Here is a 12,315-nt window from a genome sequence, read left to right on the forward strand (position 1 = left end):
AAATCTTGCCCTAAGTTTGGCTCTCCCAAGTTTGCCTCATAGCCCTGCACTTTTAACTTGGAACAACACTGATATTGACAGTGAAGGGGAAAGTTCCACCAGCAGTGGGAAGAATCTCTCTCCCTGAGCAAGGGAATGCAAATCAGTGAGTGGAAAAGCTCCATTAACTCCTGTCTCTCCATGGGAATGCATTCCCCAGGCCTAAGGAACCGAGCTGAGGCACACCAGTGGCAGAAGCCCTCAGAAGTGTAGATGCAGCCAGGCACTCTGCCCCCTGATTTTGATGGCTGAAGCAGCCACCTGAAAACAGAGACTAGACAGGAGTAAGGGAATAAAGGTGGGTATTTATTTGAAAGGCCTTCAAAGGTACCCCTGGGGAGCCAGAGGCCACTGCCAAGATGGACCCCAAGATGCACAGCAGGTCACGAGTTCTTCACACCTTTATAGGTTTGGTTCATTTGCATATCAGGGTTAATGCTCCAATTAAAGTTTCAGTTCTATGATGTAATTCCCCTCAGCTTACCCCCCTTAGAGGCTCTTTGGTTTATACTTTTTGGGCCTAGGATGGTCTGGTGTCCTTGGAGAGCAGGCCTGGAGAGGCTTTGTTATGTTTAACCTAGCACGAGAGAGCAGAAGTGAACAGCTACAAGGAACTTCAGAGTTACACATTAGGCAGTAAAGGATTCGAAAAATATGAAAGTTAAAACCTAAGGCATCAATTTTAGAAAGAGCTGAGATCTGGGAGGGTGCCAGGTACCAGGCAGCCAGCTCTCCCCATGCCAGGGGATGCAGAAACGCGTGCTGCAGGAACACAAGATACTCCTGCTGAGGATTCCCAGAGGTCCCATCCTGAGTGGCAGAATTCTTGGAGCAGAAAGCTGATCCATCAGCAGAGACAGCTTCCCTCGGGGGCCAGCAAGAGGAAGGATTGGGCCAGAGCCTTGGTAAGGCTTCTTGAGACCTCCCCAGATGAAAAGCATTGGAATGGTTGAGGATAGACATCCTCTGCAGTTTGGCCCTCAGCAGGGCAGCTGAGAACAACAGCAGGGCTGAGCCCTGGCTCACCAAATCTCCTCCTTAAGGAGCTTTTGACAATATTTATTATCTCATACATCTTTATATCAAAGGAGCAGTCAAGACCCAGTCTAAGTGTAAACAGCTGCCTTGTAGTTTTGTAACAGGGGACAGGCTTACTTATAAACCTGGATTATCCAAAGGTACACTGGTCAATCCACATTTCCTGCCCAAAAACAAAGGAGAGGAAATTGCCATGAAATTGCTGTCACCTGTACAATGGAAAGAAGCAGAGCGTGGAGGGCTCTGTGGTTGCTGCAGGTGCTCAAAGGCAGCTGGGCCAAAATCTCTATCCAAATATCTAAGTTTCATTCCTATCTTGTTCCTGTTTGTTCTGCAGCAGCGCTTTTCCAAAAGGAGCTCAGGGTCTGTCCCAAAGGAGTGGACCTTAAAGAGGCAGATTTCTGCATCAACACTGCTCCCCCCAAAAAACAAACAGAAAACCCAAGGAGCTCATATGACAAGAACCTAAGACAGACCTATGTTGAAAGATCCTTGTGCTCAAGCTGTGTATAAACAAGGACATGTTGGCAAACTCAGAGATGTCCTACAGAAAAAATATAAAAGAAAGAAAAAAAAGACTTTTTTTAAAAAAAATTACGATCATCATGTAAAACACTAATGAAAACAGAAATAATAAAGGGCAATTCTAGTCCAGTATTTTATTTCAAAGAGTGTGAGATAGGATTCTCCCTTTTGCCATCTTCCTGTTCAATACTCTTTGAGAAATCATCCCCAGAAAGAGCATCACCAGACAATCACAAGCATCACCAGAGGGACATCGTTCCTCCCATGACAAACCCTCAACACTCTCTCTTTAGTACTAGAAATGAATCCTCCTCCACTGAGGAAACACCTCTGAGCCCCACAAATGTATGGCCCAAAGAAGCAAAACTAGAAATTATAGATTTTCAAACAGCATGTCTTTTCTGTAGCCAAATCTTCTTTAAACTCCCAAACTGCAGCTGTTCCACCACGAAAGAGCCCAAAATTCATCACAGGCACGTGGTCAGTGATGGGCTGCCCAGAGATATTCTGGGTAAGAAAGGAAACAGCAGCTCCTGCCAAGAGCAAGCATTTGATATCAACGCAGAGAGAAGGAGAGAAAACATTATTTGTTTTCATATTTCCTGAGAAAGACATTGAGGATGTAACCTTGTTATTTATACAGGGTCAAGGTTTCATCCTAGAATTTAGGAAAGGAATTTATTTTCCCCTAAAGTGTGATTAAGTTTATAAGCCCAAGACAAGTTTTGATTGTGGGTTTTTTCTGTTTTGGTTAACAGAATAATATTTCACTTTCTGTCTTCTCTTTTTTTTGAAAAAGGAAAATATGCTGTTCATTTATCTGGTGAATGTTTATCCATTCTGTGTTAAAAACCCCTAAACAATAGAATAAAATGGAATTAAACTTTAATATATTGCTTATCTTCAAGCACTGAAACACTGAGAAAAACAATACTCTGCATGACAAAAAAGCCCCTTGTCTTACCAGAATGTTTAGAAAAGTAATTTTTTTCAGATACACTAAAGGACAGTATCTGTTATTCCACAGACCTTTTCAAAATATGTTGTAAATGGCTATTTGCAAACTTGATTGGTTTTTAATAGCACATACTATATGCTGGTGGGTTTGTTAAACCAGTTTACAAAACACAGTTTCATCAGCTAGGTTTCTAGTCTCATAACAGTCTCTACCAATTTTAATTTTGGTTTTTTTTTTTTTAATATTCAAGCTCTCTGGAAATTGTCTTGATGTGGTTGCTTTTAAACCTGCAACAAAAGTATTGCTGATGGAGAGAAAGTTCCAACTGCAGTAATGATGTCAATATTGGTATTTTTAAGGAAGAGAGGGCAACTAGCTAAATAAAAAGAGAGGTATTGCAATTCTGAGTGATTTCAGTTCTGAAATAACTTGCCAGCAACATCCTTGGACCCTTTGCTTTATCAGCCTTTTGGATATCTGGGGCCTGTAGCAGTTGCTGGTTTCTATTATGACATTGCACACTGCATTTTTTGTGTTTGAGGGACAGACAGTATTTAAAATATTTGAACTGGTTGCAGAGGGTGAAAAAAAAACGTCTGAGGGTGTAAATTTTTGTTTTCATGCTGTCAGACTCCAGCCCAGTTCAGGATTGAGGCACTCTTCCATGAGGGTAAGGATGGACAGAGCAGTGGGCACCTCACCACAGCATCCCCCCGAGCCAACACACACTTGTGACATTTCTGTATCTACTTGTTTCCTTTACCTGATTTTAACACCATTTTTTGTTTGGGTGAAACTAACCCTTCTTTCCTGAAAAATCTCATCTCTTAGCTATATTCCTTCGGGAAGTATTTGTAACTCAGATCAACAGTTTGAGTTCTTTATGCCTTTTCTCCCTGCTGGCTGGTTTTTGCCTGTCCTTGGGACCAAAGACAGGCAGGACAGCGAATGCCACCACGGCACAGCTCCAGGCAGTCCAACAAGAGCCTTCAGGGAAACTTCAGAACACAAAGCCAAGTCTTCTTGATTAACATCCCACCGTGGTACAGCACAAAATCGTGTTGTGTGAAAGGCTGGATGCTCCAATGGTACTGAAAACTGGAGCAAGTGTAAATGTAGGTATGACCTGACTCCACCCAAAGCTTTTGGAGTGCCAGTTCTTGCAGGAGAAAATACCTACAGACCCACGTTGTCACTCCTGAACATGATGTTCCAGTGGGAAAAAAACCCATCCTCACACCTACTCCAGCCCGTGTACCAATTCCCACAGTGCCCATCGGGATGTTCCCAGGCTAGAAAACACCAAGTGCTTGCTCTGCTAATCTTCACACTTGCTAATCAGCCATCAGGCTCTCAGAAAGGACTCAGCCTACGACCTTTTAAACAAGGTTTAAGAAGCCAGGCAGCAAAAATGAGCCATTTGCAGAAAAATCTGTGTCTGAAATGCTACTTTGCATGGTAAAACAATGACTTGCTGGTTTGACAGAAAGGCACACTTCTTGCTGATCGTGAGTCTTTTGAGCACTTATATCCTGTTTGGCTTCTCTCCCTTATGCCTATTTATTTGGGAAATTTATGGTGTAATTCCCAGGGCTTCGGATGCTGTATCCCTTACCCACGTCAATAAACAATCTGGAGTGCTGTTTAAATATGGAAACACTTTGTAGCTGCACAACCAAAGGCACTGGTGCTGCTGCTGCTGTGCCTGAGGGGGAAAAAGAGGGGGGCAAGAAAGGAATCTTTTGGTGAAGACAGCCACTTCTCTTTCATTAATCCACCAGCACCACTGGGGCACGGCACACAGCTGGAAGATTTACAAATTGCAAAATACTGATGCACTTGGGCAGGTAAGAACTCCCACCTGCAATGACCTGTAAGAACTGTGCCCTTCTGAGTGAAGCCTCATTGCCTCAGCCCCAGGGGCCAAAGCAGCCACGCTGGTGGGTCACAGTCCTCATGGGGCAATGGCTGGCAGCTCCAGCTGGGATGCCAAGATCCTGTGCTCCTGAAATACATCAATATCCCTGCCACTGACATGGGGCCCATTCCACCCTTGAGCTGGACACTCTTCTGGTTTGGGTGAGGATAAATTGCGCCATTTCCGGACAGTTCTGCCCTCTCCTTGATTTGTAGATGCCAAAACCGAGTCTGTTTCTGCTCACATCCCAGTGTCTTGGTTTTGGGAGACGCTTTCTGTTGAGAATTTCCAGTCAGCACTGGAAGTAGCAGAGGAGCTCTCAGAGCAGAGCTGCAGAAAACTGTCAGACCAACTGGAAGCCAACACCTTAAGGTCAAACTGCACACCCACTGCCTGTCCACCCTGTGCCCAAACACAGCAGACTCCTCCATTCCAAGGAACACCCACAGAAATATCTTTCTCCTGACTGTAGATCCTCAACAAGCCCATCAGAGCTCCCAGCACGGTGTAACATGTTCTGCTCCAACACAGGCTGCTCCTAAGCTTCTCCAGAGCTGTCACCTGCCAGCTCTGTCTGGCATTGCAGGTGCCTCAGGATTGCTTCTTTCTGTGTCTGTGCAACTGTCCCTCTGTGGGAAGCAGCTCAGAAAAAGGAACATTAGGGTATACATTTAGGGTATGTCCAGTGAAGATGAACGAGCATCAGCAGCTTTTTCTCTGGGACATTGCCTGCAGCACTCATCCCCCACTTTGTCAGACACAGGAACTCAAATTTAAGCAGATGCAAAATGACAGAGGGGGTTGTGGCAGTGATGGAGGGAGGAGCTTTCTAGAATACAATAAAAGAACTAAAAATGTACCCCCTCATTACCAGCTTTCCTCATCCTACACTGGGTGGTCAAGAAGTCAAAGGGCAATGAAGAACAACTAAAGTGCACAAGTGATTAATTAACATTGAGAATGCTCAAAGGCAGTCATTAGAGATGAGGCTCCAAAGCAGAGGTTCATGCCAGGGCAATGGAGGCCCAAAAAAGAAAAAAAAAATTGAAATAAATAAATATATAAATAAAGTAAAACAAAACTATTTTTGTAATGGTACTTGAGCAATTTATGAATGGGATTCTGTGATGTGGTTGCCCGAAATAGCAAAGATTTGGACATGGTGACCCCAGGAGTTCCTGAGAGCAGCTGGCACAGAGGCCACGCGTGCACAGAGGGTTTCCCACTGTTCCCTCTCCTCTCCTGTCAGGATGGGCTTTTCCCTCTGAGTTACAAACAAAACTCAGCATCAGCACAAGGCACCTCACACTAGGACAAGGATGATAAATATTGCCCCACAAACAACAACTCTACCCAGAAACCCAAAGGGAACTTTGCAAACCTCAATGGCCAAATGCCTCTCTTCCACTGCTTTCTTCCAAGACCTATTTCCCTGGATTTCTTTTCATTTTTGTTGCTTCAGGCTGCATGCTACACATTTTTCTTGTGAAAAGATGCTTGAAACAGGATAAAGTACTCCAGGTCAGGCTTTTCCAGCCCCAAGCAGCGTTACTGCATGTTCCCTACACAGAGATATTGTGGATTTATGTTTAGTTTATGAGTCCTAGACCCTTCTCTGAGGAACTGCCATTTAACTGGCTAATTACCCCTGCCCAGATGGAGGATTCTGCACTTGTCTGGTTCTCATCTCCAGTCCTGGGAGCACATCCTTTTCCAGGAAGATAAGCAACAACGAGTCTGCTTTAACAATGCAAGATTTAAGGCTGCTGGTGCCAGATCCAAACCTCCACGGGCACGGACACAAAAAGCTGAAGGGGGAGTGCACCAACTTCACTGGTTCAAGTTTCAGGAAATTTTTGGTGGGGCAATCTGTCATCAGCAGGCTTTATTTTAGATCTATTATCAACTGTCCTGCCATGTCCAGCCTGAAGCTGGCATAGAGGAACAGAGCTGCCATTAACCCATGTGGGTGCTTTCCTGGAGGAATTTGATAGAAATACAAGCCATGTGTGACCATACTCAAAGAAAATGAAACCAGTATTTTTGAGTGGCCTGATACTGCACAGATCCAACACCTAAAATTGTGAAATTGGGGCAAAAGTTTGGTTTTTACACAGTAAAACTTAAGAGGAGGGAAACTGGAGGAGATTCTTCTCTGTAAACATAGGAGCACATCTGATGTGGAGATCAAAAGGAGAACTTAGAGTAATTATACCGAGAAACAATCAGTGCTCCAGAACAGATAATAATGAGAAATGAACACTGCAGGAAACTTTGATGTACTTCTTAGATAACTGTGGTACTTTCAAACTGGATGCAGTTCAAACATTTAAAACATGTCAGTCTGAGATCTACATTTCAGATTGAGAACGTGTTGATGCACAAGTAGATTTTAAAATAAACACACTGTGGAGCAGAACACAAACATGGATTAAAATTGAAAAAAAAAACCCCAACCCCCTGCTCTTCAGTTGAATCTCCCCTGTTGAAAAGGCTTTAAAACCACTTCTCCTCCACACAAGCTAAGCCCAAACACCCAATTTTACTGAAATCATTGTTAATAATTTGGTTTGCAGCCTGGACTGGCCGAGGTGCCTGTTGACTCAGTGCAATTTGAGTCACAGGCACAGCCCAGATCACACTGCCAGCTCCTGCTCCCACCAGCAAGCACAGCACCAAGGGCAAAACATGTCAGTCCTGCTGGAGGAGAACACCAACCTGTGGATATTTCAGCAGGCCATTTGTCTTGCTGATGCTGATGAAGATTTCTCAGGATGGGTAGGTCTGGTTCATTACTGACTAAACTGTGGGACCAAGCTGAAAAGGTGTTCCCAAAAGCATCAGTGTTCTAGCAGTGACAGGATGAGGAATAACACAAAGCAAAAGGACAGAAATTTGGAGACTTTCAAGCTTCTCTAAACATACTTTCTTATACTCCTGTTTAGCAGTAAAATATTTTCCTGTAACACCCTTCACCAGAAAGTCGCCCAACACAGAACAAAGAACTAAAAAGACAACTAAAGACACGACTAAAAAGACAGCTAAAGTTTTTCTAGGACTGCAGCTGAATGAAATACGTGAAGACCAAAGCCACCACAGGGAGGGAAAGAACCATTCCAACAGCACCATCAATCCCTCCATTTACCCAAGAAATAATGTCCATGTGAAACACTTCATTTTCACCCTCTGCAGCCAAGCCATGGAAAGTGGATTTTCTCAGTATCATGATGTGACTTTTGATGGGCATCACAAAAACATAAGATAATCTTCAAAACACCATGAAAATTCAGAAATGCTATTAACAACAAAAAGGGGTTTTCTCCCCCACACATTTTCTATTTACATCTCCTGTGTTCTTATGTTCAAAATTCCTATGAGAGCCCCATCTGGGGGCATGGAGAGCACAACTGGAACAGGTCCATGAGCTCCACAGAAAAATTAACATAAAGATAAATTTTTAGAACACCCTCTATATATAAACTACAGGACAGCACGTGCTGCCAGGATTACCCTTCAGGAGCAATATGTGCCAGCACCTGTTGGACTGTTTATGAAACTGGCCATTAAATTTAAACACTTTGGAGGATGGAGAGGAGCCTGTGGCTCGCCCATCACTGAGTGGTTTTAATTACTTTGCTGAAGGGAGGATCAGAGAGTGTGTGACAGCTCCAGGGATGAGCAGAGCACATGGGAACAGCTTTGGATGAGGCTGCTCGTTTGCCCTGAGTTATATCCACGCTCCAGGAACTGCAGCTTTTCAAATTTAAGCAAATTAACCCGGCCAACCTTAAGGACATCTGACCCGAGGGCACGGAGTGGGGCATCAAAGGGGAGACAGGGTGCTCTCAGTTGCAAGCATGCACGGGCTTGCTGCCACCAGAATGTCCTGACAAGTGTCCATCGTGTTATTTTCAAAACAGCTGCTGCCCACTGGAGCTGTTGGAGTGTTTAATTACATGGATTAAGCACTGGGAGCCCAGTGCTGATCCAGCTCCCATGCTGGGCCACCAGCAGGGCCACCATGCCAGGCACCTCTTGCCCCAGGTGACAGGACACCGAGCATAGCTGTCACCTGCAGGGTGGCTCCTTCCTGGTGCCCACACTATTTATTTCCTGCTGGAGTCCATCCCCTGGCCTTGGAGATGTTTTAGTGCTTCTGGAGCCAACCAAACACGTGGCACATGAAATCCGAACACGCACCACCACAAACACTGGTTTAACGTGTCCTTTCCTTAAGAGGCAAAGGAAACAGCTCTCATTTTATTTTCAGGGTGCAACAGCATCTGGCACTGAGGAAAACAGAGGTGGAAATATTTTTCTAAAGCCCTTTCCATAAACATTTGCCATCTGCATGCTGGATGACGGACCCTGTCCACACGCTGTGTGATTCTGGGAGCAGATTTCAGGGATTTCACATTTCTGCAGCAGTCGGGAGTCAAATATTTTCCAGCCTGTATTTCTTTCAATCAGTTACCTGCCTACTGGTTACAGAAGGATTAGAAATCCTACTGTTCATAACTCTTAAGGTCCAAATTAATTATTTGAACACAAAAATCTGCTGAGGCAACATGCACCTTCTCCTCTATCCTAAAAAAGGGCTCCTGGAGCCCATGCAGTGAACTCCCAGGCAGCAAGCCCTGCTCACATGGAAATGTTAAAGAAAAGAAACAATATCAGAGTGCCCCCTATGTTTATAATTATAGCTTTAATAACATTCCACCTCCTTTCTAATTTTTCTTCCAGGTCCCATTTTTGGCCTGTTCTCAGTGACAGCCTCTCACAGGCATTTCCAAACTACAACACATACTTTGGTGAACTATCAGTTTCACTTACTCCACACTGATTTTTACTTGATGGTAGCATTTATTTTTCCTGGCGGGGCTACAAGTTATTCCCTCATGAAGAATAAAGCACTTAGAAGGATAAGTGCTCTCAGAAAGGTTTAGCAGGTTTTAGACATCCAGGTACACACCCCTCTGTTCACTTGTATCTGGACTTCTTGATGGGTTAAAGTTCTACCCGGGTAGAGGAAGGAATGACAGGATTGAAGTTCTAAGCTTGTAAATTAGGGTGGAATGAAATAGCACTACCAAGTCCAGGGAAAGGTGAAAGCTGCCTGCAGCAGACTCAATCAATAAATGATTGATCAAGTGTTTAAGCAAGAGAATGCTGAGGATGGGGCAAGATCTCCTAATGACCTAAAGGTGGTATTGCTGTAAGGTCCCTGCTTCTAAAACCACACACCAAGCACTTTGTTGATGATCAGAAATGCTGCAGTTATGACCCTCATGGGCCAAGTTCATCATTTTACTGGATAAATTCAGTGAGGTAAGATGGGTCTTTTCCCCTTTTTTAAACAGAGTTCCTTGAGCCTATCTCACACCGCTGTACACCACCATTAAAATAGAGAAAATGCAAAGTGAAACCCTTGTTCACACAGATTTTGGCAAACCCTCACTACAAGACACCAGCTGGAGCAGAGCGTGCTGGATTCAGAACAGACTCGGACTCACGTTTTACAAAAACAGCCTCTCAAACCACACCTTACCAACCAGTGTGGAACCCAGAAGTTATGAAAGTGAAAGCAAACTCTTCAGGGGTGGCTTATCCTCCCTCTGTTTGGGCTCAGACTCCTTGCCCCCTCCTCAGACATGCCCGGAGGCAGCCTGGAGATCCAGCCTGTAGGAATGAGCCGGCTTCCCACAGCGAATTTCTGTGCCCTCCAAACTGGGTGAGTAAATATTCCCTAAACAAAAATTACCTCTCGATCGTGCCACAGATGTAAAACAAATCAGGCTGTGGAAGACGAGAAGATGGAAAAGAGCGATCACCCAGATTTACCTGCTTTCAACAGCTTTAAAAAAAGATCCTTTTCCCCTCCAGGTGCAGCCTCTCTGGACCACCCTGGTGCTCCCACATGGGTACCAAGAGGACTCTTACACGTGGCAGAGGGATGGGAGCAGGGGGCACATCTCCTACATCTGAGGAACTGGCACTCCAGCAGCATCCAGCTGCTCTCTGCATCTGTTGCTCCCCTCCAAAATACAACCAGCTACTTACCCCATATCCCCAGACTTAACAAATAGCTGGGGCACTATTGGGTTTTTTATGAAAAAGGGGAAATATCAAAAAAAAAAGAAAGAGAGAAAGAGAGAAAGAGAGAGAAAAGAGAAAGAGAGAAAGAGAGAGAAAGAGAGAAAGAGAGAGAAAGAGAGAGAAGAGAGAGAAAGAGAGAAAAAGAGGGAAAGAGGGAGAGAGGGAGAGAGGGAGAGAGGGAAAGAAAGAGGGAAAGAGGGAAAGAGAGAAAGAGAGAAAGAGAGAAAGAGGGAAAGAGGGAAAGAGGGAAAGAGGGAAAGAGGGAGAGAGGGAGAGAGGGAGAGAGGGAGAGAGGGAGAGAGGGAGAGAGGGAGAGAGGGAGAGAGAGAGAGAGAGAGAAAGAGAGAAAGAGAGAAAGAGAGAAAGAGAGAAAAAGAGAGAAAGAAAGAAAGAGAGAAAGAAAGAAAGAGAGAAAGAGAGAAAGAAAACAGACACAAAATTAAACAATCTACCTTAAAATAAACTCTGCGGTATTATCTGTCTCTTGTCAAAAAGTTATTAGGGAATAAAAGTGACAGACTGTCTACTAAGATACATCCCATAACCAAGTGACACACCTAAAACTTGTCAAAGACTTCCCTCTGTCGATGTGTCTGCTTATCCTTAGTGCCCACACGTGTTACATTACTGTATATTCTTAGAGGGTGGAAGCTCTTGATTTATTTGTTGCAGGCAAAGAACGCTTCTTTCCCGCACCTGATTTCACCCTTCTGATGTGACAGGTCTTTGTCTGTTCCTCACATAAACCAGAAAAGTCCTCGACTAAAACCAGACTCCATGTAATTATTTTCCCTTAAAAATAAAGTCAATAAAACTGGCAAATGTGAACAAAACTGGAACTGATCTATCAAAGAACTGTAAACAGATTTTCCTCCAGTGCACATTCTTCTCATTGAGGAATTACTACTGCTTAGTATTAAAACCAGACAAATGATGTGGTGCTTCGGTGAAAGAGGGGCTGAAACAACTCATGTGGACAAGTTACAGGGATGGATAAAGGAGCTGGTGCCTCAGCCCAGACAGCAATTAGCTCTTGGGAACTCGGTGTCTGGTGTCCAGCCTTCGCCGAACGTTGCACGTAGGGCCTCTCCAGAACATGTCACATCAGGACTGGAACACCAGGCTCGGCCAGCTCCGCTTCAAAACTGGGCTTCGACCACAGCTTTGATGTGGTTGTGCACTGGGCATGTTCCCATGAAGTTTTAATTCTTGTTAAAACTGCGGGAGGGCAGAGCAAGGACAGCAGGAGGGCTCAGGAGAAAAGTGCTGCCGTGGGGGCAATGTGGAAAGGGTTTCCTCTGCAGTGTAACCAAAACCAGAGAGATTTAAAAACTGTTTGCAGATGAATAGCTGTACTTTTTTTTCTGAGAAGAAACTTTAAATGAAAATTAAACTGAGCAAATAAAGCAAGCTACAGCTATTGAAACGGAAAGTGTGTAGATCATGGGAAGGAGAAAAGAGCAAGTGGAATGCTTCACACTGGAAGGTGCACCCAGGAGGGCAAGTACACAAGAGTTTGAGTCTGAGCAGGAGCAAACTGTGTGTCAGAAACCAGTCTACACCTCATCAGCTGGACAGATGGAGAGAAAGATCTTTCCTGTAAACATTGATAAGGCCAGTTTCAGCACAAAAATTCATTTTGTTTCTTCATCATCTCTTGTTGGGGAGCAATTGAAACTCTTTCCCACACTCTTGAGTATCTACTTTTATCTCCATTTGTCTCAATGCAGCCTGAGTGATG

At 44.3% G+C, this 12,315-nt stretch overlaps 1 protein-coding gene across 6 annotated transcripts in view; it reads right to left on the reverse strand.

The window, feature by feature from the left end:
• The window catches only part of ANO1 (anoctamin 1), a 72,714-nt gene that overhangs the window by 47,811 nt on the left and 12,588 nt on the right, over window positions 1–12,315 (reverse strand). The gene's annotated exons all lie outside the window — the stretch shown is intronic.

Source organism: Aphelocoma coerulescens, chromosome 5, assembly GCF_041296385.1.
Source record: "Aphelocoma coerulescens isolate FSJ_1873_10779 chromosome 5, UR_Acoe_1.0, whole genome shotgun sequence".
In the NCBI taxonomy this organism is placed as follows: domain Eukaryota; kingdom Metazoa; phylum Chordata; class Aves; order Passeriformes; family Corvidae; genus Aphelocoma; species Aphelocoma coerulescens.